Source organism: Myotis myotis, unplaced genomic scaffold (genome assembly GCF_014108235.1).
Source record: "Myotis myotis isolate mMyoMyo1 unplaced genomic scaffold, mMyoMyo1.p scaffold_m19_p_12, whole genome shotgun sequence".
Taxonomy (NCBI): domain Eukaryota; kingdom Metazoa; phylum Chordata; class Mammalia; order Chiroptera; family Vespertilionidae; genus Myotis; species Myotis myotis.
The window spans coordinates 55374469-55401355 of NW_023416316.1; the positions used below are offsets into that span (position 1 = coordinate 55374469).

At 43.0% G+C, this 26887-nt stretch overlaps 1 non-coding gene across 1 annotated transcript; it reads right to left on the reverse strand.

Annotated features, from left to right (window-relative positions):
- Nucleotides 1-4494: 4494 nt before the first annotated feature.
- TRNAH-GUG lies at nt 4495-4566 on the reverse strand. The gene has a single exon. It is a non-coding gene; the product is annotated as a tRNA-His (tRNA).
- Between the last annotated feature and the right edge of the window lie 22321 nt (nt 4567-26887).

Consider the following 26887-nt stretch of genomic DNA (forward strand, 5'->3'; position numbering starts at 1 on the left):
CTGCCTAGCTCTCTGCTCATTATCAAACAAGCTGGAAAATAGAGTCCCCTTTCTGGGGGCAACATGACCCGAAATGGCAGCGCTTAGGGAAGACACAGTGCGTTAAAGCTGCTGCCGACCAGAGGCTGACTCCAAAGCATGTTGTGTGTTTTTCCCCTTTGGTTGACTTTCGGATGCTGGGAAGTCCACACAGATAACAGAGAGCAAAGATCATGCTTCTGGGAAAAGACAGAAGGGAGGGGAGCACCGCCACGGTCATCGGGACTCACTAGCTATACATCACCTTATCTAACCCTCATGTCCTCCCTGTTCGGCTAATGACCCAAAGCACAAAGAGGTCAAGTCCAAAGTCAAGCTGTCAGAAGCGGCAGAGTTGGAATTTGAATCCGGGCTGTTAGGGAAACCTTTCTCTCTGGTTCAGCTTTTGTGGGAATTTCCCTCTGCCAGTTACCTCTTTGGAAGGCCTGCGTTTCCAGGCCTTGCCACCGATCTTCAGCCTTTCAGGGTGGCGTGACTGAGTTAGGTAGGTAACAGTACCTTGGAATAGGTAGGGCCATAGTGTCTCATGCTGCTGTTGGCTGAGCTACAGAGAGAAGAAACAGCCTACACATCATCTCTCAATGCTTAGATCCTGCGAATGACGCTGCAGCAGCTGTCAGTGGATAAGTGCTCTTTCTGCAAAGTCACCACCAGCTGCCACTCCTGGGGACACTGCTACTCCAATGAGCTGGACAAGGCGGCCTGTAGCAACACGCCACCCATCCCTTTTTCCCAGCATTACTCCCTGAGAGGGAGCTCCATCCATTCAGATTCAGTACTAACACATCCTTTCTACGCATTAGTATATTTTTATTGCACAAAGAAAACAAACATAAACTACAATCTTTATCATTAGGGGATGGATAGATGTTGATTTTTAAGAAATAAAGTACTCATTATTAATTTACTTTAGGCTGCTTAGTTTATGACCTGGTCAGAAAAATAAATGTTAATTTCTTTTATTTATGAAAACTCACTGAAATATAGATATAAAAATACTTGAATATGAACTCTTCAGTTCAACAGGTTAATGCAGGAGATTACTCTGTTCTACTATATTGAAGAGAGCAAGAAAGAAGCATTCCGCTAAAGCCATAAGCTTATAAAGCAAGCATGTATACTTCTGAATTGTTAATGCAGCTACTCAATTACAGTCACATAGGTGAAGTTTTTTTTTTGCTTGAGCAAACACTAATAGACCACTGCGGCAATACCAACCTGAGGGACATAGGTAATAGGTTATACAGAGAATTAAGACTTCGCTTGCTCTTTAAGTTGACTTCCCCCAAAAAAGAAAAAGGAAAAGCAGGCTACTGATTTGTCAATGAGCAAATGATTTCACTATTTGCATGAACAAATGTAGGGGATAACAATGCCATTGACTAATGACAAGTATAGCTGTCAAAGCCATGTGATCAAAATAAGGATCCAGTTCGTATTCTAACATTTCAGCATTAATGTTAAAAAGCTGTCAGGGAATCTGGTTTGTGAATGGCTCACCTTTGCCCTGAAATGCTTTATACCTGACATTTTAGAGAGGCAGTTTTTGAAAGATTATAGCAGAGTCACTCTGATTTTCCACCAGCATGTATTGGCTTTGGTATAACATGTAGACGATCTGAATGGACGCAGTGGAGTCTGTTGAGATGGTTGTGAAATGCTTTCTAAAAGGTTAACAGCAGAAATGATCTCGAACTTAATGTAATTAAAATTCATTTCTTCTGATAAATGTTCTAACACTTCTGAACACCAACTTGATACAGAGTTGGTTTTAGAACAAAAAAATCAATATATTTTAACATCAGCAAGAAGACAGATAGGACATCCAGTGTCAACAAACTTTCAGTCAATGAAAACAACCTTTGATTTATATGACTCTTGGTCACGGTAACCACGTGAAGGGGGAGTAAACCAGGATAGCAAACCTGGGTAAGGACTTGGTCATTCAGTGAGTTCTGACTTGTGCTCTCCCTGGTGTAGAGTCTACTCTACCACATCTTTAACTTCTGGAACCCATGGCGAGGAACCCTTTTCCTAATAGAAATCTTACTCTAGTGCCTCTACCAATGGAGGCTGGGTGGAGGATGAGGACACTATGCAGGCACTATGGAATAATGGGAATAAATATTATTTGTTGCATCTCTGCTAGATGCCAGTGTTGTATTTCCATTATGTGCCTCTAGATTAGGTGTTCTTTGTTTACTTGCATATTATTCTTTTATTTTTTGCTTTAACTCTCTCCTCCTGTTTTCTCTGAGAGCTTAGATAACTTGCCCAAGTTCAAGTGGGTCTTTGTGAGCAAAGTCAGATGAGTTTTCACTCTCTCCCGGCCACGCTGGGAGTGCAGTCATCCAGGGCAAGAAGAACCCCTTTGGCAAAGACAGAGGAAAGAGAAGATGAAGAGCTCCCTTTGTTCAAGCAGTTGCTCTGTCCCTAAGCTCCAGGCTGTGTCCAAATTAATTATCATATTCTGACATCTTCCTAAGGGGCTCTCCTGCAGGACACAGCAACAGCTAAGATATAAAGAGCAGGAATCCGTTCTGGCTGCCATGTTTTCTGTCACATAAAAGTTAGTTTGAGAGAAGAAAGGTAACTTTCGGAAAGAAATGGGGGATGAGATATAGAGTGTGACCTGGTCATCTTTAATAACCTAGTTCCAATTCTTTTTATATGTCTTCATTGATTTGGTGTTTTGTTTTTTTGAGAGAGAGAGAGAGAGAGAGGAAGGGAGAAGGAAAGAGAGAGAAAAACATCAATCATCGATCAGCTGCCTCCCATACCCCTCCCACCAGGGACCAAGCCAGCAACCTGAACATATGCCCTGACCTGGAATCTAACCAGCGAGCTCTTGGTACATGAGAAGATGCTTAACCAACTGAGCCACACCAATTATTTCTGAAGCCCCCTTGAACACATGTCTGGGTACATGTCTCTAACTCAGGACATGTTATATTTCTGTCACTTGCAAACACTAAGTTCTGACTGACATGATTTTCTTCCTCAAATGATCAATTCTTTGCATTTTAAGTCTCCTAATAAAATAAAAATAACCTTGGGTGGGCTTATTCTGTAAGCTGATTTTCAGTAAAGAACAACTGCAATTCAGTGGTCTTCTTAGAAGTACTATTAGCACCAGCCAGATAAAAAGGCCTTGCAGTCTTGAGGCAAAGTCCACAATAGGCCCTTTGCATAAGGGGAGGCAGAATTCGGGGGGGGGGGGGGGGGGGGGGAGGACTGTGGCAGGGAGGGATGAGGGAATAAGCCAAGCAAAGAAGAGACTCAGAGTAAAAAATGGTCTTGAAAGTCAGTCTTGGAGAAGACAAGAAATATGTCCTTTTCACTTTGTGATATCCTGAGGCTGATCTTTTAGGGCCATAGGCAAACAGAAACTGTTTTGTTTTTTGGACGAGGTGGGCAATCTATATTTCAGTTTTTCTAGAATACTGTTTCTAGGAATTCACTGACACTGCAGGAACTTAGTAGATTCTGTGTCTACCCTCTGCACATATATTTTTATTTAAAATTGTTTTTAGTATTCCATAAATAACAAACAAAAGTTTTTGCTAGGCCATCCATGAAACAGGGACAAGCGGCATTAAAATGGAAATTCTCGTGATCCTTTATTGAACATGGCGGGCAATAATTTCAGAGCAGTAAACCTCATTATAACACACTTATATTTTACATTTTCAGGCTATATTGTTCATGTTTCTAAGTCCTGGAGAAAGGCCCATTAAAGCCATGTTACTCACATTAATTCAACATTTAGCCATTTATAATACGAACCCCAGTCTTTTGGAAAATGTCATTTTAAGAGTTTCACCATATATGGACATAATTTATTGCCCGAGCCCCATTGTCTACTTAGAATATGCCCTTTATCAGACCCAAATGCCCACTTCAGAGAATTTCGTTTTGAGCAACAACTGGCTTCTTACATTATCCAATGATGCAGGAAAGTGAAATTACAGCCAGTTCATATCATAGAAACAAAATGTTTCCTGCAATTACTGATAAGGGACAGTTCATTTTCTCTCTGTCATCCTGGAAAAAAACCCTCCTAACAACAATTCATGCCTGGTTAAACAGGATTTCCACACGGACTGCTGACATCTTTCCAAATAATTCAGGGTTGTTATTACTGTACCGCCCTGGCAGGGCTCAAAAGCAAGCAGACCTGACGAGTCGCTCAAAGCAGGGCGTAAGTAGCTGTAATTAATAATAATTACATGCCCACTGCACTCCAGTTTTATCATATTATCCATCCACGCAAATAAAAAACCCCCACACAACACGCTGGCCACCGGATTAGCGCATAAATAGGGCCACTCTGGGTATGTCATCTCTCTAACATCTAAAATATTTGCAGCGGCTTCTCTTTTATGGATTTTCATTATTTAATGTCTCGCTGCAAAATGCTGCCGTTTGTTCTCTTCCAAAAGCCTCCTCCCCTCCTGCCGTGACTCGGATTCGAACCGAGGTTGCTGCGGCCACAACGCAGAGTACTAACCACTATACGATCACGGCGAGCCACAGGACAGCTGAGCACTTGGCTTCCCTGAAGGGCTATGGCAATATTATAATTTGTGGAAACACTGCCATCTATTGCCTAACTATGTACATTTTCTTAATATTGGGAAAGAGGATCACCGGTTCAGAAAGCTCTCATTATTTAGAGGAACGACAACAAAGTGGCTGAACATGAAACCGACGTGGTCTTCTTGGCTGACTGGTGACACTGTATGAGGTCGGATTCGCAAGAATTACTATCCAGGAAATGGCAATCGAAGTAATAAGACCAAGAGGAACGAGTCTGTTGACTCACGCTTCCTACTTTTAACCAATGATGAATACAGATTTCCCACCCCCCAACCGCCACCACCAAGTATGCCGCACGGAGTGACATATGACTCTGAGCCTCTTTTGTGGTTTCTCCACCACTAGCCTTATTTCCACGTCTCAGGCAGCGGGGCCATAAAAAAACATGGCAAGAACAAAATGGCCTGAGGACTGGGGAGAATGAGAAAGCTTGTTTCTCCTATTAGAAGAAGTCAGAGTAAGGTAGCCTGAACTGAGGACAGGCCCCTTTTCAAACCCACTGATAGCTAAAGCTACCCTCCCCCCCAAAAAAATATGTAGGTCTTAAAGCCACAAGAAGAAAACCTTCCAGTAACATTAGCAACCCACCACACAAAGAAACTGGAGCATTCCACACTGAATACGTTCCAAGGGGAAATTTTTAATACATTTCCTTGTTCTAAAAATTAGTCTGTTAAAGTTATTCCCAGGATTGAATGGCTTAATAGAAAAGTTACAGAAAATATATTTCTAATCAATGAATTATTATCGGGTGTCTCCTCTAAGCCTTTTGAACAAGGAGGATCTGGGAGCAGTTGGGGCTAGCTGGCACTGTAAGTGGGGTGGCAAGACCCTCACCCATCTGTTGAGTGAGAGCCAGCAGTTCCAGTACTTCTAGAAGGAAGTCTAAAAGCCTCAGACACAAATGGCCACTCATCCCCTCCCCTCTAATTCTCTATGGTCCCTTTCTGTCTTCCTTTAAACCAGAGGTTCTCAACCTGTGGGTCGCAACCCCTTTGGCCATTGAACGACCCTTTCACAGGGGTTGCCTAAGACCATCCTGCATATCAGATATTTACACTACGATTCATAACAGTAGCAACATTGCAGTTATGAAGTAGCAACGAAAATAATTTTATGGTTGGGTCACAACATGAGGAACTGTATTTAAAGGGCCAGAAGGTTGAGAACCACTGCTTCAAACTCTGGCAAATCTGCTTTCCTTCCACGGTCACATAGAAGAACATTGTGCTGAGGGCCTGAGCCCCAGGGATTCTGTGTGGGAACCAGGGCAGAGCACTCGCTGGCCTGAACAGGAATACAGGTGAATCGGTAAGAATCACTCTGAGGCAGGGGGCAGCCACATCTCTTGGCTCATGAGCAGTTTCCTAAAGTAGCATCATTTGCGTGCCACCTTCATGATTTTTGCTCTGGGCACACACCAACAGCATAAAAAGGAAAGTATGTTTTAGTCAACTCACAGAGTATAAATTGTGGAAACAGGCCTTCTGGATTCTAATTTTGGCTTTGTTATGTATTAACTGGGGGAACTTGGGCTGCCTATTTAACCTCTGTGCCTCAGTTTTCTCATCTGTGAAGTGGAGATAATAGGACCTACTTCATAGGATTGTATGAGGATTGAACAAAAATTTAAAGGAGGCCTGTCACATAGTAAGCACTGTGAAATATTAGTTATATTATTTTATTTAAATGTACTTTTGAAGGAAATTTTATAACACTCTATATCAGTGGTTCTCAACCTTTCTAATGTTGCAATCCTCATGTTGTGGTGACCCCCAACCATAAAGTTATTTTCGTTTCTATTTCATAACTGTAATTTTGCTACTGTTATGAATCATAATGTAAATATCTGATATGCAGAATGTATTTAAAGGGGTCGCGACCCACAGGTTGAGAACCGCTGCTCTTATTGTGTGTTTTTTTTTTTTTTTTTTTTTAAACCACAGTATCGCATTCCATAAAGAGAGGGCACAATAAAATAAAGTCTGAAAACAAAACAACACAATTAAAATCTAGCCCGTACTTGAGTCCAAGTTCTACTCTCCGTGCAAAGGAAAGGGGGTAACAGGAGGGCTGTTAAAGACATAGCAGCCTCTGATCAGGGCTTCTTCTCTGCTCATCCGAATGATGGAAGAGATCTGAAAAGGAAATAGCTTTCTCTGCACAGGATTCAGTGCTATGAAACGCCCCAATCATTACACCCCCTACATTGCCTCCCACACTGCATCTGTCAGGCTAGGTTATGCTACGTCGCGATGCTGACGTCTTAGTGGCTGAGAGTAAGGGAGCCTTTCCCCCCTCCTGATTCTCACATCCACTGCAGGGCCTGTTCTGTGGCGCCTCAAGCAGGAGCCCCGGGTAAGGAAACTGCCATCATGAACATGGCTCATTGCTTTGTAAATATAAAGAGAGCCCGGGAGTGTCCAGAATCAGCAACTAACTAAAGGCTCTTCTCACAACTCACTGGCTAGAACTGATCACTTAGCTCGGCCTGCTGCAAAAGTACCTGCAAGGGCACTGGGCCTTGTGCCCAGAAGGCAGCGCTGGAAACCTCAGGGGAACAGCACGAATGGCTCCCAGCAATCCCACCCGTGGGAAACTAATGGAGAAGCATGGAGAGGTACATCTGGGAGGCTGTACACCTAACAGCAGACATGACCGGGGGCAAACACATCAGCTTTTCTTTAGCATCTCCATGGGGTTCTCTAGTAGATAATGGTAGGCACCATGTGGATAGACTCTGGAATATTCTTGACTACTGAACTGCAATGGACTTTTGAACAATTACCAGGCTCTTCTGCCCATTCACTGTCTTCCTGGGGATACTAGTATATATTAATATTCCTTCCACAAGCACCAATGACCTATGACCCACTTCAAAGGGAAAAAGCGATAAAATCAAAACATGCCTTCTATGGAACAGACTGATGAATCTCAGAGGGAAGATGGAGGTGGGGGTGTGGGGAGAGATTAACCAGGGAACTTATATACATACTAGAGGCCCAGTGCACAAATTCATGCATGGGTGGGGTCTGGCCGGTCCACTCCGATGGAAGCCCATTGGGGTAGGGCTGGTTGGGGGGAGGACCGTGGGTGGTTGGCCAGCCGGCCCTGCCCCTGATCGAGGTGCTGGGGGCTGATCAGGGGTGGGGCCAATGGGGGAGGGGCCATGGGAGGGCTCCAGGGCGTGTCCAGCCTTTCTCGCTCAGTCCTGATCTGCCGGAACCCAGCAGCAAGCTAACCTACTGGTCGGAGCATCTGCCTCTGGTGGTCAGTGCACGTCATAGTGACTGGTTGACCAGCTGACTGTCTGCACCCTGGTGGTCAGTGCACGTCATAGCAAGTGGTTGAGCAGCCTTAGCATATCATTAGTATATTACGCTTTGATTGGTTGAGTGGATGACAGGTTGACCAGACACTTAGCATATTAGGCTTTTATTATATAGGATATGCATAGTCCATGGGCACAGACAACAGTGTAGTGAAGGCCTGGGAGGGTTGGGTGCGGGGTGAAGGGGTCAATGGGAAAAAATGGGGGGGAGGGACATCTGTAATATTTTCAACTATAAAGGTAAATATTTTAAAAAACATGCCTTCTAATGGCATTTTCATCTTCATTTTAATCTACTACATGATTGTGTTTTTTTATGACTTTACTATGTCAACCCTGAGGTGATTATCCCTCTCCTACTAATTTATTCATCACGCACAAATACTTGCTGGGGATCTAATATAGCCCAGCCATTTTTCTGGCTCTTAAGAATTTAACAGAGAACAAGAGAGGCATGTATCATGATTTCATGATTTTTACATTCTAGTGAGAGACATACAGATAAATAATAGGCAAACAGAATGTATGAGCTAGTGTCATGGAAAGGAATATACATACATACATACATACATACATATATTGCTTAAAGTTTTTAAATTAGGCAGAAGTAGAGAAAAGCAGGGAAGGTATATAGAGAGAGCAAGTCAGCGCTTGCTTTGTCTGGATTTTGGTCCTCTCTTCAGCTCTTCTACCTGTGACCTTGGACTAGTCCCTGGACCGCTCAGAGTCTATTTCCTCATCAGTAAGGTAAGGGGAACTGGACTAGATGACCTCTCAGATTCTTTGTATCTCTGATTTGTCATAAATTTAATTTCTATAAATAAGTTGACAAACAATAGCCAAATATAAAAATTGTGAAGGGATAAAATCCCAATGAAAACAGGTCAGTCCTGCAGCTGTTTAGCTATCCCTTATGTTTTTTTAAACTACATGGAAGCTGGTCTTTTGTCAGCTTCTAAATGTTACCAGTCTTATTTCCCTGCCTATGGCAACATATTTTCATACACAGGGGTTGATCTCTTGATTTAAGTTGGGTGTGAAGAAGATTTCTCACTTGTGTGGGGCATTTAACTATGGAATTTATTCCGGAAGAAGAAGATATGAACTTCCCTTTTAAAAAGAAGAATGCTGCTGACCAGCCTCTCTTTGTTAGAAGTGATGGAGCAACTGCCTTCCTGCCTCTCCTCCTGCTGCCTGACTACCAGATTCTTCTGATGGAGTTGTTACTTTCCCTGGCTTTCCTAATGGATGCTAACACAGGAGCAGGGCTGGCCAGAGGGCCCCGGAACTGGTGGAGGCCCCCACCTCCCCAGCTGAGTCCTATCTCCAGCATGGCCATGCCCACCTCTTCCCCCAGACCAACTCTGTTTCTCCTCCTCATCTCTCTTCTCAGCTTGCCTCCTGCCTCGCTGGGGGTAGGCAAATGACAGTCAGATCCATCACTGGGCTGGAGGCCAAGAGCAGCAATCCATTGGGTTGGGGCTGGCCCAGAGCCCAGTTTTCAGACAAAGACAGGTTGGGAACTGCCCTGCAAAGTGGGCTCCCTGTCCCCTCCTCCCAGAGTCCCATCTCTAGTCCTGGACCAGCCAGCTTTGAGGATATAAGGGACCTTAAAACTATTCATTTTGTGGGTTCTTTCTAGAACCTCATTCCCATACCAGTGAACAGTGTGTGTGTGTGTGTATGTGGGTGGTGTGTGTGTATAAGAGAGAGAGAGAGAGAGGGAGGGAGGGAGGGAAGGAGGGAGGGAGGGAAGGGGAGTGCAGGGGAGGGAAGGGAGGGAGAGAGAGAGAGAGGTGGGGGAGGGAGGAAGGGAAGAGGAGGAGAGGCAGAAGAAAGAGCAGGAGGAAGGGAGAGAGAAGGAAGCAGGAAAGGAGGGGAGAACAGCTGGACAAATCTTTTTTTGTACATGTAAGGAAACCAAGAATTGCTTGTATACATTCCTGAAAATTTTTGGGGGGGGACAAAAGTAGGGAGAAGTAGAGGAAGCCCAAGTAAATGGGAGCTCCAGATTTCAAACCTTCAAGCACGTCACCTTTATCATAAAGAAACACACTGAAAGCTAAATGGCCTTAGGTTTACCACCTCTGAAACGCTTCCTGCCTGTACAGAAAATCTTTGATTATGAGAAATCACAAAACAATAGAGAACATGGATTATTTTCAGAATGCCTGTAACCACAAAATGTTTAACAGTTTACATTTTCAGGAGTGAACTCCTTGAGGTGATTTTCCCCATGCTTATTAATGAATTGTATTTAACCGAGTCAGAAGTCTTGCTGTGGGGAATGTGGAATGGTGGTGGTGGTGAGGGGGTGGTGGGATGGGCCGAGAGGGTTTTGGTTGGCTTAATTTTAATTTTTTTTGCCTGAAGGCACCATTAGAAAACTCCAGATGCAACGCCTCCTAATAGAATTCCTCATATGACACAGCCCTCTGGAATACGTGGGCCTAACCTTTATGATCTGGCAGGCCAGGCCTCTATTTGGAAACCTTATTGGGGTGGGGTGGGGGCTGATCCATTAATGATAATGTGCAATAATAACTCAGAGCCCCGAGAACAGCTGAAGGCCTGGGGCGGCAGAGCATTAGGGCTCCGCATGTACGAAAAGTGGTGGCAACGGGACCCCCAGAGGAAGCAGGGGGCGGAGAGAGGGCTGGACTAATAGCGGAAAACGAGGACAGGCCCCGGGACTACATTTTTCGCCCCATCACAGTAGGAGGCTGAGGTCTTAAGGAAGAGAAGTGTTGGTAGGATGGGGACCAGTTAGCGCTTTGGATTTATGGCCACGAGGGTTCTAGCCAATCACTGTGGAGCTACTTTTCTTAAAGAACTTTAAGCATGGGCTGCCGGGGGTCTGGGGCTGATAGCCTTAGACAAATACTTGAATCTCCCTGTGCTTAAGTTCCCTTTATAAAAATGGGAAGACAATGTCAAATGTATATGGTTATTGGGAGGATTCAATAAACATGTGATGCATTTTAAAAAGTGCCTAGTCTGAAGTCATTAGTAATTATTAGGCATGATTTGGTCAGAGGAGACATGGGAGTCGGCTGCTCTGAGCTCCAGGCCAGGATGAGGAGGTGCCAGAAGAGCAGGCATGAGCCCAGAGGTGGCCTGTGGCTTCGCAACTGGGCGCTGGTTATGACGATAAGTGGCTAGTTAGATGCCCGAGGGAAGGCTGCCTCGGGGTCTGGACAGGTGGTTCCAATCCCAGAGATAGGATGTGACTGGGACACATGGTAAGGCTAAGTAGAGAGACGAATGCAGCATACAAATCAAGAAGGCCCCCAAAGCAGAGGCAGTCGCCCAGTTTCAGGCTGTCCTGTTGTCCCTCTGCCCCAAAGGAGCCAATACTGGAGCCAATTTAGTCAGGAGGTAAGTGTGGGCGCTGGGACATGTTGGGGGGGGGGGGATGATTGAGAGACATAAAGGAGCCAGATCACTCCTCAAATCCTTTTCTGTACAGAATGATCGAGGCACTGGGTTCAGAAGCTGGGCCTTCTCTTTGTCTTGAAGTGATGATGATGAGTTTGCTCTTAAAGTGACTAAGGTCTCACATGTGTGAGGAACCTGGCCCGAGTTGGGGTAGGGCTGGAGGAGAGCCAGGACTATAGAGGACAGCAAAGGAGTGCACTATTTTTTCTGTCTCCCACACACTTGACATTAGTGCCCAGTACAGAGCATTGGCTGACTAGATTAAAACACGCAGTTGGCTTGGGTGTGGATCAAACTCCAGAACCTGGTCTTTCTTTAGAGCTGCTAAATATTTAAGAGCTCTTTAATTGGCCCTTTTTCTTAAATTGAGGTTTTTTTTTTTTATTGATGAGTTTAACCTTGCCTTTCCTGAAATACATTTCACAAGTACACTTCTGTTGGATTACACAGGGTCTGTGTCCAATTCTGACCGCCTCTGTGAGTGTCAGTAATCACTGGGGCCATCAACTCTCTTGATCGAAGCCGAGCTATGAGATAAATAAGCACATCACCGATCAGGAAGGGACTGCTATCCAACTGATCAGACCTCAGCAGTGTGGAAGCTAGACATATCTGAAAATACTATTAGCATCTCCTGGGCTCAGTTCTTCTGTCACCTGAGAGAGAGGAACCAGGGCACTGGATAGCTTGATGGAATGAACACTACATTACCTGTTCATGTTTTGTTCTGCTTTGTTCATAATGAAGTTTATAATCTGGGAACATTCATATGACCACCTTGCCTCATTGACTTTAGAAAGATTTAATAAATCTGTTCCTTATCTATTATACAAAGACTAGAGGCACAGTGCATGAAAATTCATGCACTGTAGGGGGGGTCCCTCAGCCCAGCCTGCCCCCTCTCACAATCCAGGAGCCCTCAGGGGCAGGAGGCAACCTGGTGATCAAGGGAAGGTGACACTCCCATAACACCTCTGCTGCTGCCACTGCCAGCAGCACAAGCCTCGGCCAGCCCTGGTTATCTGAGCCTTGGGTGGCCCTGGGCGGCTGAGCAGCCAACATTCAAGGCTTGCCTGTGCCTCGGGCCGGCCCTAGGCAGCTAGGGGGCTGAGGGTGGGTCCAGCTGCACCGTGTGCCTGCCTCCCCCTTGGGTGGGTTGAAAGGACTGTGGGACTCCGGCGAGGCTGAGGGGACTGAGCACTGCCATCTTTGTGATGGCATGATGGTCAATTTGCATATTCCATCTTTATTAGATAGGACTAGAGGCCCGGTGCACAAAAATTTGTGCACTTGGGGCGGGGGGGATCCCTCAGCCCAGCCTATGCCCTCTTGCAGTCTGCTCCCTGGGGGGATCGGGCCCAAGCTGGAAGTCAGACATCTCTCTGGCAGCCTGGCAGCCCTCGGGGGATGTCCACTTGCCAGCAGAGAGCAGGCCTAAGCTGCAGTCGGATATCCTTAGTGCTGCTGAGGAGGCAGGAGAGGCTCCTGTCACCACCGCTGTGCTGGCAGCCATCAGCCTGGCTTGTGGCTGAGCAGAGCTCCCCCATGTGGGGGCACACTGACCACCAGGGGGCATCTCCTGCATTGAGCATCTGCCCCCTGGTGGTCAGTGTGTGTCATAGTGACCAGTCATTTCCAGTTGTTCTGCTGTTAGGGTCAATTTGCACATTACCCTTTTATTATATAGAATAGAGGCCTGGTGCACAGGTGGGGGCTGACTGGTTTGCCCTGAAGGGTGTCCTGGATCAGGGTGGGAGTCCCGCTGGGGTGCCTGGCCAGCCTGGGTGAGGGGCTGATGGCTGTTTGTAGGCTGGTCAAGCCCCCCAGTGGGGACCCTCACCCCATAGGGGTTTGGCCAGCCTGGGTGAGGGACTGGTGGCTGTTTGCAGGCTGGCCACAGCCCCTTCAGGGTAGGGGTCCCTGCTGGGGTGCCTGGCCAGCCTGGGTGAGAGGCTGAGGGCCGTTTTCAGACTGACCAAGCCCCCCGGTGACCAAAGCTCCCAGCCTTTTCTTTTTTTGTTTTGTTTTTTATTCACTCCAGCTCCGTGGCCATGGTGGCTGGAAGCAGGTATCTGGGATTTATTTACCTTCTATAATTTAAACTTTGTTGCCTTGAGAGGAGGCAGATGCTGGCCGGGAAGCTTGGCTTCTTCCATCATTAGGGCAACCAAGCCTCCTGCTTGCTCCAGCTCCCTGGCTGCCGGCTGCCATCTTGGTTGGGTTAATTTGCATATAGTCACTCTGATTGGCTGGTGGACATGGCTTAAGGCATAGCAAAGGTATGGTCAATTTGCATGTTTGTCTTTTATTAGTGTAGATAGCAAAAGAACAATGTAAAATATTCAGAATGTTTTGAAAGGTGTTGTATAGAACATATAACTGCAATTATTCTTACTGTCATCGGCAGGATATCCAGTACTGATATGAAAGGTAGATATTAAATTTACAAGATGAAGCCAGATTTCTACACCAGGTAACCCTAGAACTGTAAAGATATCTTAGATGAAAAGCATGGTCCCCTGATAGCTTTCCCTTAATTATCATCAATTATTTGAGTGAGCTGGAGGGAAAGAGAGAGAGGGGGGTGGGGGGAAACCAGCCTAACTGAAGTAGGATAAACTATTCATTAGCAAGATAAATAGGTATGACATTTAATAACCTATAGTGCCTCACAGAAAACTAAGACATTGCCAAAAGGAATTGAAGTTTGCGGTTCTCTAAACTGTTATTTAAAGCAGGGTTTGGCAAGGCTTGTGGGTCTGCACCAATTTTAATTGCATTTAAAAAATTCAGAATGGTGACTGTGTTCTTTTACTCATTATTTGTGTGGTGAAATGCCTTTATAGAGAACTTGCTCATAGTGAAAACTTATGCAGTGATTTCAAAGTTCAAAGCATGTGGGATCCATCTATGTCAGGAACCCATGCTTTACTTTCTGACCCTTTAACTGATTCCCAGTTGCATATAACCCCCAGTTCTTTCCTTTTATTTTTTTTTTCTGGATCACATCTAACAAGACAGCCTGAATCCTTATTACCACCACAAAGAACTTCTAAAGGGGTTAAGATGGGCAGAGGACCTCCCCAGTGATGACTGAATGGACCCTGGAGCAGAATTACCGCAAAGCCATGTTTGCCTGTGGAATAGATAGCAGTTGCCATGCATCCCCCACCCCCAGACACCTAGAGACCATACACACAAAGCATTTAGTACAGACCTTTTGCACAGTACATTCACGAGAGGCAACTGTGATTGTATGACCCTCATAATTTGTAAAGGACTTCTTAACTTCCTATAATTTCCCATGAAAAATTATTTTAAAATAGTTACTACTTGTTGAGCACACATTAATGCAGCAGGCACTGTGCTAAACATTTTCCAGGAATTCACTCATTTAATCCTCACGAGAGCCTTAGGTATTGTCATTTTATCCATCATACTAAGGTACAGAGTTGGTTAAGAAACTTAGAAACACAGCCTGAACTGCCAGAGCTGAGATTCGAACCCACGAGACTGCCCTTGGCTGAATGCTATCAGCTAAACCAACATATTCTACTGCACCACTTACGCAATGCTGTGCCCATGGGTGAAATGCCCTGACTTTCTCTTTATGAAAATTCCTGTGTCCTGTGTCTTAGCACACAGAAACCTAGATCTCTGATAGTTTTAGTTTCTTATCCCCAAAAAAGGGATCACTGATAATGCCTTGCACACAGGAGGTTGTGAGGATTAAATGAGAATGAGCAAAAAATTCATTTGGTAAAATATCAAATAATACACAACCATGCATTAGTTTGGTAGGGTTACTATAACAAAGCCCCACAAACTAGATGGCTCCAACAACAGAAATGTATCGCCCCACAGTTCTGGAGGCTGGAAGGTGTCAGCAGGGCTGGCTCTTTCTGAGGGCTGTAGGGGGAAATCTACCCCATGACTCTCCTCATGCTATTGGTCGTTTGAGGGTAAACTCTGACATTCCTTGGTCTGTAGATGAACCACCCCAATCTCTGCCATCATTTTCACATGGCATCTCCCTGTGTGCGCATATCTGTCGCTGTGTCCAAATTTCCCTTTTTTAAAGGACACTGGTCATATTGGGTTGGGGCCTACCCCAATGGCCTCATGTTAACGTATTTCTATAAAGAACCTATCCTCAAATAAGGTTCCATTCTGAGGTACTGGGGGTTGTAAATCCAACACATTTTATTTTATTTTATTTTATTTTGGGGGGGGGGGGCGGGGGGACACAATCCAAACCACAATTAACCATGAGCTGCTATTTCTATTAGTAATTATGGTATTAATAATGCTTATAAATGAACACAGGTTACTTTTATCAGGTATAGTGTTTGCAATCTGCCAGGAATTGCTGCACACGGTGCTTTAACCCTGGGCATGGCTGTGACTAGGTCAATGTCAGGTACAGGCAAACTTTTCATACATCTCTAAACCTACCATCCCAAGATTTTCCTATATATGTTGGCTTTCTCCTTCCCTGAATAAATAATGGGACAGTAGGAGGCAGACTCACAAAACTTTGGGCAAAGGAAATTAAGGCTACATAGCTAGGAGCTAGCTAAGGCACTGCTAGGACTAATGCCTTTCCAATGCCGATTGTGTTTTGAATGTAATATGAGTGGTCACTTTCTTGCTCCTTCTTGGCAATATCGTGCCACCTGCCTCCGCCCACCACACTCAACTATTATTTCCTCAGATAGCATCCCACACCAAGGGCTTCGTTTTGAGCTTCTCTCCAAAAACACAATCCCCCATTTCCAATGAGCTACTCAGCCTCCTTCCTGAAAGCCCCACAGGCATCTCAGGCTCACTGTCCAAGCTGAACTCAGGTGCCTCCCACCCATCCACCTTCCCCTCCTTCATCACGTACCTCAGGCAAAGGCATCGCCATCCCCCCAGTCTCCAGAACCAGAAGAAAAATTTGGTGTCATCCTCAGTCCCTTTCTCTAGCCACACTTCTCCATCCCATTTTGTCCTAACGTGACACCAATTTTAATGCATTCATTCTACCTCCTAACACTCTCAGTAATCTCTCTTCTCCAGACTCTGTCTTGTTCATGGACGTATCCCCAGTGCTGAGCACTATGCCTAGTACATGGCAGGTAATTACTTAATATCTAATCTAATAAAAGAGAAATATGCAAATTGACCATACCTTTGCTATGCCCCAAGCCACACCCACCAGCCAATCAGAGCGACTACATGCAGGAGGCTTGGTTGCCCTGGCGATGGAGGAAGCCAAGCTTCCCGCCTGCCCTGACCGGCTGTGGCCTCCGCTAAAGGCAACAAAGTTTCAATTATAGAAGATAAATAAATCCCAGATACCTGCTTCCAGCCAGCCTCCACTGGGAGCTTAGGTGGCTGGGGGCCGTAGCCAGCCTGCAAACAGCCATCAGCCCCTCACCCAGGCTGGCCAGGCACCCCGACAGGGCCCCCACCCTGATCTGGGACACCCTTCAGGGCAAACCGGCCAGCCCCCACCCATGCACCAGGCATATATAAAAGGGTAATACGCAAATTGACCCTAACAGCAGAATGACTGGGAATGACTGGTCACTATGACACACACTGACCACCAGGGGGCTGACGCTCAATGCTGGAGCTGCCCCCTGTTGGTCAGTGCACTCCCACAGGGGGAGCTCTGCACAGCCACAAGCCAGGCTGACGTCAGTCAGCACAGTGGTGGTGACGGGAGCCTCTCCCGCCTCCTCAGCAGCACTAAGGATGTCTGACTGCAGCTTCGGCCTGGTCCCCGCTGGCAAGTGGACATCCCCCGAGGGCTCCTGGACTGCCAGAGGGATGTCTGACTGCCAGCTTAGGCCTGATACCCCAGGGATCGGGCCTAAGCCTGCAGGTGGACATCCCCTGAAGGGTCCCAGACTGAGAGAGGGCACAGGCCGGGCTGAGGGACCACCCCCTGCCCTGAGTGCACAAATTTTTGTGCACCAGGCCTCTAGTTTACTGTATAAATAAATGAACAAAAAATAAAAATTCCTCTGTGACTTTCCATTGTCCACAAAGTCCAAACTTTAAGCACAACATGTAAGGTCCTTTAGTATATGTCCCAAACTATTTTTCTAGTCACATGTTCTGCATTTCTGTTCATTCTCCCACACTGAGACCAGCAATACAAAACTGTTGGTTATTTTCTAAGTATGCTTATACATTTCATGCCTCTGACGATGCAAAACTGCATAGTCAATGTGCTGGTTTGAGCTGCCACTAAAGGGGCAAATTTAGATATCAAGTAGGCGGATGGATACGTGAAGCTGGAACTCACAAGAGAGGCTTAGAGTTGGAATAAGATGTTTGGGAGATGCAGCATACAGATGGTTTCAAAAACATGGCAATGTATGAACTCACCTAGGGAGAGAATGTTGATTAAGAAGAGTATTCACAAACTCCACACATGAATCAAACCAGACCTACAGTTTTAAGTGACAGCAAGTCATTCCAGTGGCTCTGACTAGAAGGCAGTGTTTAGAAGAAATTGGCCAATGGGTGACAGGAAGCCATGGAAATCGAGTTTTGGAAGTTATCAGCATAATGGTAATTGTGGAAGCTCTGACCAGATAAGAGTGAATGACCTCTGTAGTACTATCAACCCCATGCTCAAGAGCAAGATGTTTTTATGATCAGAAGTTGGAAAACTCAGAAGTGCAACCAAAAGCAGCACACCAAAAACTCAGATGATATTATAGCTATCATTTCTTTATGCAGACATTTTACATTTACTGAATTTTGTCCTTATCCTCACTTACTCTTCAACTTTTTAAAAATTGTGAAATATGTCAGGAGAGTAAAAAAAAATATAACTACATTATTGGTAATTAAAACATGGAAATAAGCTCAACCTCACTATAAAGAGAACATTGCTGGAATCGTGTGAGCACTTACTGTGCTCTCTCTGTCTTCTCCCAGCGAGAATCAATATCTTCACTATTGTGATAATCATTCCCTTGTTTTTCTTTGTTGCTTCACCACCTATGTGTGCATTCCTCAGCCATAAATTGTTTAATTGTGCTTGTTTTTGAATTTTATATAAATGTAACAATGCAGTATATATTTCTTTGTGGCTTGCTTCTAATATTCAAAACCATGTTTGTGAGCTTCTTCCATGTTGCTCTGTGTAGCTGTAGTTTGCTCATTGTCTAGTGATTTTTTTTCCCCCTCTCATCTATTCGTGGCTGGTATTTAGAAATGTTGTTAATTATTCTATATTGGCTTTTATCTGGGAGCCTTGCCAAACCCTCTCATCAGTTCTAATAATTAACCTGTATATATTTTGGATTTTTTTATGTTTAGAATTATATATAACATCTGCCAATTGTAACAGTTTTGGTCATTTCTGTTCTTTTCTGTTTTCTTTCCTTGTTTTATTGCTCTGGTCAGGATCTGCAGTGCAAGTTTGAGTTAAAGGGCTGATAGTAAATATTCTTGTCTTGTTCCTGATCTGAAAGGAAATGATCTTCATAGCTTAATCTATTATTACATATGATATTTACTGTAAGTGTTGTAGATATCTTTTATCAGGTTAAAGAAGTTTCCTTCTATTGCCCATTTCCACTAGAAATTTTTATCTATTTTAGAATTTATACCATGAAATATTCAATTTTAGCAAATACTTTTTTTGTTACCTATTGACATGATTTTTCTCTTTTAATCTGTCACTGTGTACACTAATTTTCAAACATTAAACCAGCCTTGCATATTTATAGTTTTATCAGCCTGTGAAAATGTATATGTATATCATACTTATAGTAACATGACTTGAAATTACTTATGATAATCATACATTTTTAAAATTATATTCTAAAAAATAAATTGAATGCGCTCACATAGTTAAGTAAATGGACTCCCTATCTCTTAAACAACCATACTTGTCATTTCAGACATACCCAAGAGAAAAGGAAATAGTATGAAAAATTCCACAAGTCCATTACTCAGTTTCAATAATTATCAACATTCCAACAATCTAATTTTTCTCAAAATAGAAACTTCAAACAACATTTTCTTACAGCATTTTAAAGCAAATCTCAGATATCGTGTGATTTCATCTGAAATTACATTTGATCTGAACATACCTTGGTACTCATCTCTGATGAGAATATTTAATGTTTTGGTGGAGAACCATCTCACTATTATCGCACCTAAACCAACAGTAATTCCTTATTTCATTGAGTTTGAAAAATTTTTATATTTCATTTCTAGAAGTTCAATTTAGTTCTTTTAAAATCTGCTTCACATATTATAGGTCATTGTTTCTTAAAAGTTTGTCATTTATTTCTTTAAGGATATTAGACAGAGTGTTTTATAGCCTGTGTCTGAAACTTCCATGATCTGAAGTCCTTATGAGTTGGTGTTTGTTCTGTGTATGTGGATTTTGTTTGTTTGTTCTTGCTCATGGTGCTTTGTTTCCCTGTGCATTTAGTTACTTTTTATTATGGTCTGAGAATGTTGAGGGCTTAAAATGAAGATGTATTCTTCAGAGAGGATCGACATTTGTTTCTACTATGCACTTTGTGGCATGGCTAGTCTGGGGTCACTCTCAATCAAATTCTTGGTTTGAGGTTTCTCAGACCATTCTAGGAGTGTGAATTCAGTATGTTAACCTGAGATGAGCTGCAGTTCCAAGTTCTCAGAAGTGATTTCTTTTCATTTTCTCACCTTCTCTCAGCATCAAGGTAAAAAAACAAAAACAAAAAACAACCATACATTTTCTTAGCAGTCTTCTGATTGAGGGTGGGAAGTGGCAGGGTTGTTTCTAGTTCATTTTTTGGCCTGAAGGTATTGCTCTTTGGGATGCAGGTTGTGGAGACTCTATCTTGGTGGGCCCTGGGATTTGCCTCCCATCCCCTGTACCTTGAAGTTGTGAAAAGAGGAGTTCATCTGGTTCAACAAATGACTTTAGTTACTACACTGAAATTATTTTCTTTCTTTGGAGTTCATTGATGGCTTTATGATGATGGTTTTCATATGATTTAGACAAGCTATTGTCTATAGAAGGAAGGTTGACCTAGGTACCTACCTTGGAAATAGAAGTTCTCTTTTTATTTTTAAAGCCATACTGATCTGGCCTTCTGACCAGTGAAGTCAGAGAAAACTTGACCACGAATCAAAAAATGTATGCAACTTGTGGTTTGACCATACATGTTACTACAAATAGGACTGAGAAAAGCCTGATCCTTTGCAAATAATCCTATATAATAAAAGGCTAATATGCAAATTGACTGAACGGCAGAACAACTGGTCACTATGATGTGCACTGACCACCAGAGGGCAGACGCTCAACACAGGAGCTGCCTCCAGTGGTCAGTGTGCTCCCATAGGGGGAGCGCCACTCAGCCAGAAGCCAGGCTCACAGCTGACTAGTGCAGTGGTGGGGGTGGGAGCCTCTCCCGCCTCTGCGGCAGCACTAAGGATATCCGACTGTCAGCTTACACCCACTCCCCATGGGGATCAGGCCTAAGCCGGCAGGTGGACATCCCCTGAGGACTCCTGGACTGCAAGAGGGCAAAGGCCGGGCTGAGGGACCCCCCTCCCTACCAAGTGCATGAATTTCGTGCACCAGTCCTCTAGTAATAGTAATAATAAATAATAATAACAATAATAAAGAATATAGATCTTGCCGAAACCGGTTTGGCTCAGTGGATAGAGCGTCGGCCTGTGGACTGAGAGGTCCCAGGTTCGATTCCGGTCAAGGGCATGTACCTGGGTTGCGGGCATATCCCCAGTGGGAGATGTGCAGGAGGCAGCTGATTGATGATTCTCTCTCATCGATGTTTCTAACTCTCTATCTCTCTCCTTTCCTCTGTGTAAAAAATCAATAAAATATATTAAAAAAAAAAAAAGAATATAGATCTCAGAAAGGTGAATGTCAATCAACTGAAATACTAGTAAATTCTTGGAAGCTGAGTTCACTGAACATACAATTAGTCTCTTGTATTATATCATATCTATGGCTTATGAATCTATCTTATGTCTTCAACTAAACTGGTTCTTCTTGGAAGATATGTTATTCATTTTGCTTACACATCTCTTAGCACCTACTACCGTAGACATAATTACTAGAAGAATTAAGGAATTAAATTATTGTAGTGGGGAAAATGTTTTTGTTTTTTTTTAAATCTAAACTGATTGGCTATTTATATATCGTAAGAGGTTAGGAAAGGACTGCCATAATTCCCATGAGAATGGTAGCAACATTTCTCTAGTACTTTCTTTTCCTTGCTTAAAGAATCTAGTGGGGATGGAGAAGGTGTAACCTGGAATAGATGCTTGTCTATCAGAGGAATTAATGGGTCTTTGGGTATGCAAAGGGATTACAAAGCTGATGATGGGGATGAAGCAAGAAACTAGGATGCTGTGCATAAGACAGTGGTAGAAAAAACTTATTTTTTCTTGAGAGAGGGGCAAAGAAGAAAGAGAGTGGCAGAAAAAAGGTAGATGGAGGGGTAACTATCAGCATGCAAAGTGGCCAAAGGACTTTCTCAGGCCATGGATTTTCTCATTTCTAATATTCTACACTAATCTTTTTATGTTTCTGCAATCTAAAACTTCGTCTATCTTCCCAGCATCCAGCACACTCAGCTACATCTGCAGAAGTCTTACATGAGCCTGTGTGTGTTGGGGGAGGAGGTCCTGGGATGACAGGGTACATGTGCAAATCCAGGAAATGGAGTGGTTCCCAGAGAGGAATGAATAAAAGAATCGCACTATGATAAGATAGTGAAGAAAAGGAAGTTGCTGGAGTGGGTAATTGAAGATGAAGGTTGCCATAAAACTTTAAGTACCTGAGAAATGTGATTTGATATGAATCCAGACCGTTAAGGTCAGGATGTTTGTACATAACCCCTGTCATTATTATTTATACTAAAATTTATTATTATTATTATTTTTTAATCCTCACCCAAAGATATTTTTCCATTGATTTTTAAGGAGAGTGGAAGAGAGAAAGACAGAGAGAAACACTGATGTGAGAGAAAGACATCAATTGGTTGCCTCCAGCATGAGCCCCCACCAGGGCCCCAGCCAGGGAGGAGCCTGCAACCAAGTACATGCCCTTGACTAGAATCAAACCCAGGACCCTTTGGTCCGCAGGCCAAGGCTCTATCCATTGAGCCAAACCAGTTAGGGCTATACTAAAGTTTAATGGCATTAGAAAGCTCCTCCAACTTTCATCAGTTAGTTAGTGTCAGGATCTAGCGAAGCTCTTATAATTCCCCAGTCAAGGTTGTATTTCTCCAGCTAGGCATCAAGCAGTTGTTGTTAACCTTGGATGCAGTTGGAATGACTGGGAGAGTTTAATCTTACTGATATCCAGGGCCCACTCCAGACATTCTCATTGAATTGGCCTGAGGGGGGACCTGGGCTTTGGGACTTTCAAAATCTCCCCAAGTGTTTCTAATGTGCAGGCCAAATTGAGGATCACTGGCATAAAGCTACAATAATATCCTAAGGACAGTATGAAACCTTCTAATGAGGTGACAAAAAGCAATAAAGAATGTTGGAGATGCAACTGTGACCATAAAGAAAGTTAATTTTGTTAAAATGCACTCGTATCATATAATCCTCATGCATGTTTGGCCCTAAAAATAAAAATACAAGCAACAAAAATATTGTGTAAAGCTCATATATGAATGAGAACAAAAATCATCTCTATCCCTTTGGCTTACTGTTTACATTAACACAACTTTACTATTCGAGTACATTAACCTGACTTTATTTTCCCAGGAAACTCTTGCTCAGGAAGCCAAAGTTGCAGGATGTCATATAGCTTCAAAAAATAATTTACTCTTCAAAACTCCATTTTTTATTTTTGGGGGGTTAATACTCACCGGAGGAATATTTTTCCACTGACTGTTTTAGAGAGAGCGGAAGGGTGAGAAAGAGACAGAGAGAGAGAAACATTAATGTGAGAGAGACACATCGATTGGTTGTCTCCTGTACATGCCCTGACTGGGGCAGGGTATCAAGCCTGCAACCCACGTACATGCCCTTGACCGGAATCAAACCCAAGATCCTTCAGTCCGAGGGCCGGTGCTATATCAACTGAGCCAAACTAATTAGGGCTTCAAGACTCCTTTGAAATCCTCTCAACTCTGTGTCCACCAATCTTTAATTGTAATAGCATACATTTTGCTCAATTATGTGCCCCCTTATGCTACATTTAAAGACCTACCTTAAGCCAGACCCCCCTCCACACTTATCAGTGTCCTAACGGTGTCCTCCCCACTCCTAGATGCTACTCAAACTCTTTCCAGGTGATGATCTCTTTCCTTTGATAAGCAGCAAATTGGACTTTGTTTTTTCACCCAGCCATAAAGTATTTATTCATTGCTTATTCAGAGATGCTCATACATTTTAGTTGGGAAATGTCCACATGTCTTCTTTTAAAAACATCAAATAAAATAGCTACTATTTTCCCAGTGCCAACTATGTGATTTACAGACACTGCCTGTAGTCCTTCAAGGTGGGGATTTCTAAACATATTTTTCATACATGAGGTAATGGAACTCAGAGGGATTTGGAACTTTACCGAAGGTCACACAATTGTAATTAGAGCAGGCATTTCAATCTAGGTGTTTTTGATTCTCAGGCGTGACTTAGCTCAGTGAAGCCTGAATCCAGATCTATTCTAGCTAGCTGGGGTAAACATTTGAGGTGTTACAACTTTAATGAATGAGTCCACTACCCTTCCAATGGGGCATCACACATGTAGCCAAGTTATTGAAGTAAAAGAATTGCTTCATAACTTTTTCAACCACATTTCTATGTTTTAATTCTTCAGTTGGAAAGTGGGGAGGTAAGTGTTGACCAGATTATTCTTTATTACATCATTGTATATCTAATATACTTTATCTTTTTTATTTTAAATTTTATTATGAAGCATTTTTTAGAGAAAGGGGAAGGGAGAGGGATAGAGGGACAGAAACATTGATGAGAGAAATGTCATTGAATAGCTGCTTTCTGCACACCCCTTGCTTGGGATTGAGCTTGCAACCCAGGCAATGTGCCCTTGACTGGGAATTGAACCAGTGACCTCTTGGTTCATGGGTCAACTCTCAACTACTGAGCCACACTGGCCAGGCTATTATGAAGCCATTTTAACATATACAAAATAGAATAGTATACTGAACCTTTAATGTACCCATTACTCAGCTTCAACATTGATCAACACTTGGTCAATGTTATTTTATTTAATATCCCCGTACACTCCTCCTCCCAAAGTCATTAGGAAGCAAATCAAAGATGAATTGTTATTTTTTTCATAGTATTTTAGAATGTGTCTCTAAAACATTAGGACTTGTTCAGTATGTATCTCTAAAAGATAAGCACTTAAAAATAATAGAACCACAATACCATATCAGGCCTAAAATAAACTGATAGAAGGTTGCTAATATCATTCAGTAGAAAGCCAGAGTTCAAACATCCAATGGTCACATACTAGTAAGTATTATATCAGAGTTTGCATACTAGTAAGTTGATTAACTTCCAGTGACTCACATTTTTTAAATCTTTCATTTAAGTTAAAGTATGAGAGAACTCATCCTTGTGGGGACATTTCTCTAGTAGGGCAGCTTCAAATACCCACCCCACTCCCATCATGGTCTTAGTTCTCATGCTTTAATTTAAATTTTCATGAAAATGTGTACATTCATGAAGCCTAATTTTTTTAAAGCATAGACTCATTTCTTTCAAGTTCTGAACCTATAGTCCTGTTTTAATTTGCATGTCTGGACCAGATAATGTTGTTGTGGTACTCAAAGCTCCTTGGGGGTGGGAGAGGATACAGTTAAGAGGTATTATCAATACAAGTTAATCTCAGAGGTCTGCTCTTATTTTTCATGGTTAAGTCAATAGTAAGTACTTTGATATGTATCTGACGTTTTTCTGCAGCAATTTACATTCCTGTTTTCATAAGCATTTCTTTTCTATTCATTTGTGTTTCTAATGAGCAATAAAGGAGTTGTCAATAGTTGATGTGAACCAAAGGGAAAACACTGAGGGATTATGGAATTAGAAGTATGAGCTATTAATATTCCCCAAGCAGTTTTCATAAAAGCCCACCTTTACTGGTTCAATGTATCCATGATATCTTTTATGTAAAAAAGTAAAAGAAGAAAGAAAGGGAAGAAAGAAGGAGAGAGGGGAGGTGGGAGAACCTAGCCTGTGCCTTTGAAGTTAGAAAATGATAAATTCATGTTGTCTTTCTTCAGCAGTGATACAGTCAGGAGCTCCATAGGTCACCCGTCAGAACATTCTTAGGGAATCTCAGTCCTGGGAGTTCATCCTGCCCCGTTCCCCAGTAGAAATGTCAACTCCTGATGAGGAGTCCCAGTCTGGTAGTAGCTCTGTAAGCTAAACAAATTTCTGCCCAAACATTAGGCAGATGGTTATCAAATGATTTTCCCATTCCCGGTATAAAGATTACTGTGCCCTGCTGATGATAGGATTACACAGGGACAAAGCAAATTAACTCGGAAAGAGGGAGAATCCTATTAGTTTGGACCACACATGTGGTTAAATAAAAGCAGGAACAATCATATTTTGGGTTTCATTTAGATCAATATGTGCTTTCTCAAAGGGATTAAACGTATTTGCAGCGTGATTCAGCTTTTTCTACTCACAACGATTGCTGTGTAGCACAGTGCTGGTGAAGAGACCTCATGTGTTGGATGGACCTGGAGAGCATTATGCTAAGCGAAATAAGCCAGTCAGAGAAAGATAAGTATCACATGATCTCACTCATTTGTGAAATATAATGAGCAACATAAACTGATGAACAAAAAGAGACCCAAATATATAGAAGCATCGAACAGACCATCAAACCTCAGAGGGAAGGCAGGGAGGATGGGTGGGTGGGTAAGAGATCAACCAAATAACTTGTATGCATATAAGCATAACCAATGGACACAGACAATAAAAGGGTGGGGGGCCTGGGCTGGGAGAGGAGAGTGGGGGATAGAGGGGACATATGTAATACTTTCAACAATAAGAATTTTTTTTAAAGTACAAATTAGCAGGTACAGAATAGTCATGGGGATGTAAAGTACAGCATAGAAAACATAGTCAATAATATTATAATCACTATGTATGGTGTTAGAAGGTCTGAGATTTATCGGGATGATCACTTTGTAAGTTATATAAATGTACAATCACTGGGTTGTGCACCTGAAACTATATTATACCTCAAATCTAATTGAAAAATTAAAAAAATAAATAATTTTTTAAAAAAGAAAGAAACCCGGGTGCATAATCCCACCATGCTGTCATTCACTTGAGATGTCCTGTTAAGGTGGCTTCCTGCTCTGAGTTTGGAATCTAGTTCAAGGTGTGTTGGGTTTTGTGTGTTTTTTTCTTCCCATGAAAAGGGTACATGGTCCTCTCTATCTCTGCTCAGAGACAGGATCTTGGAAAGTACTACAAGAAAAGGATAAAAACAGAGACCATCCAGTCTGT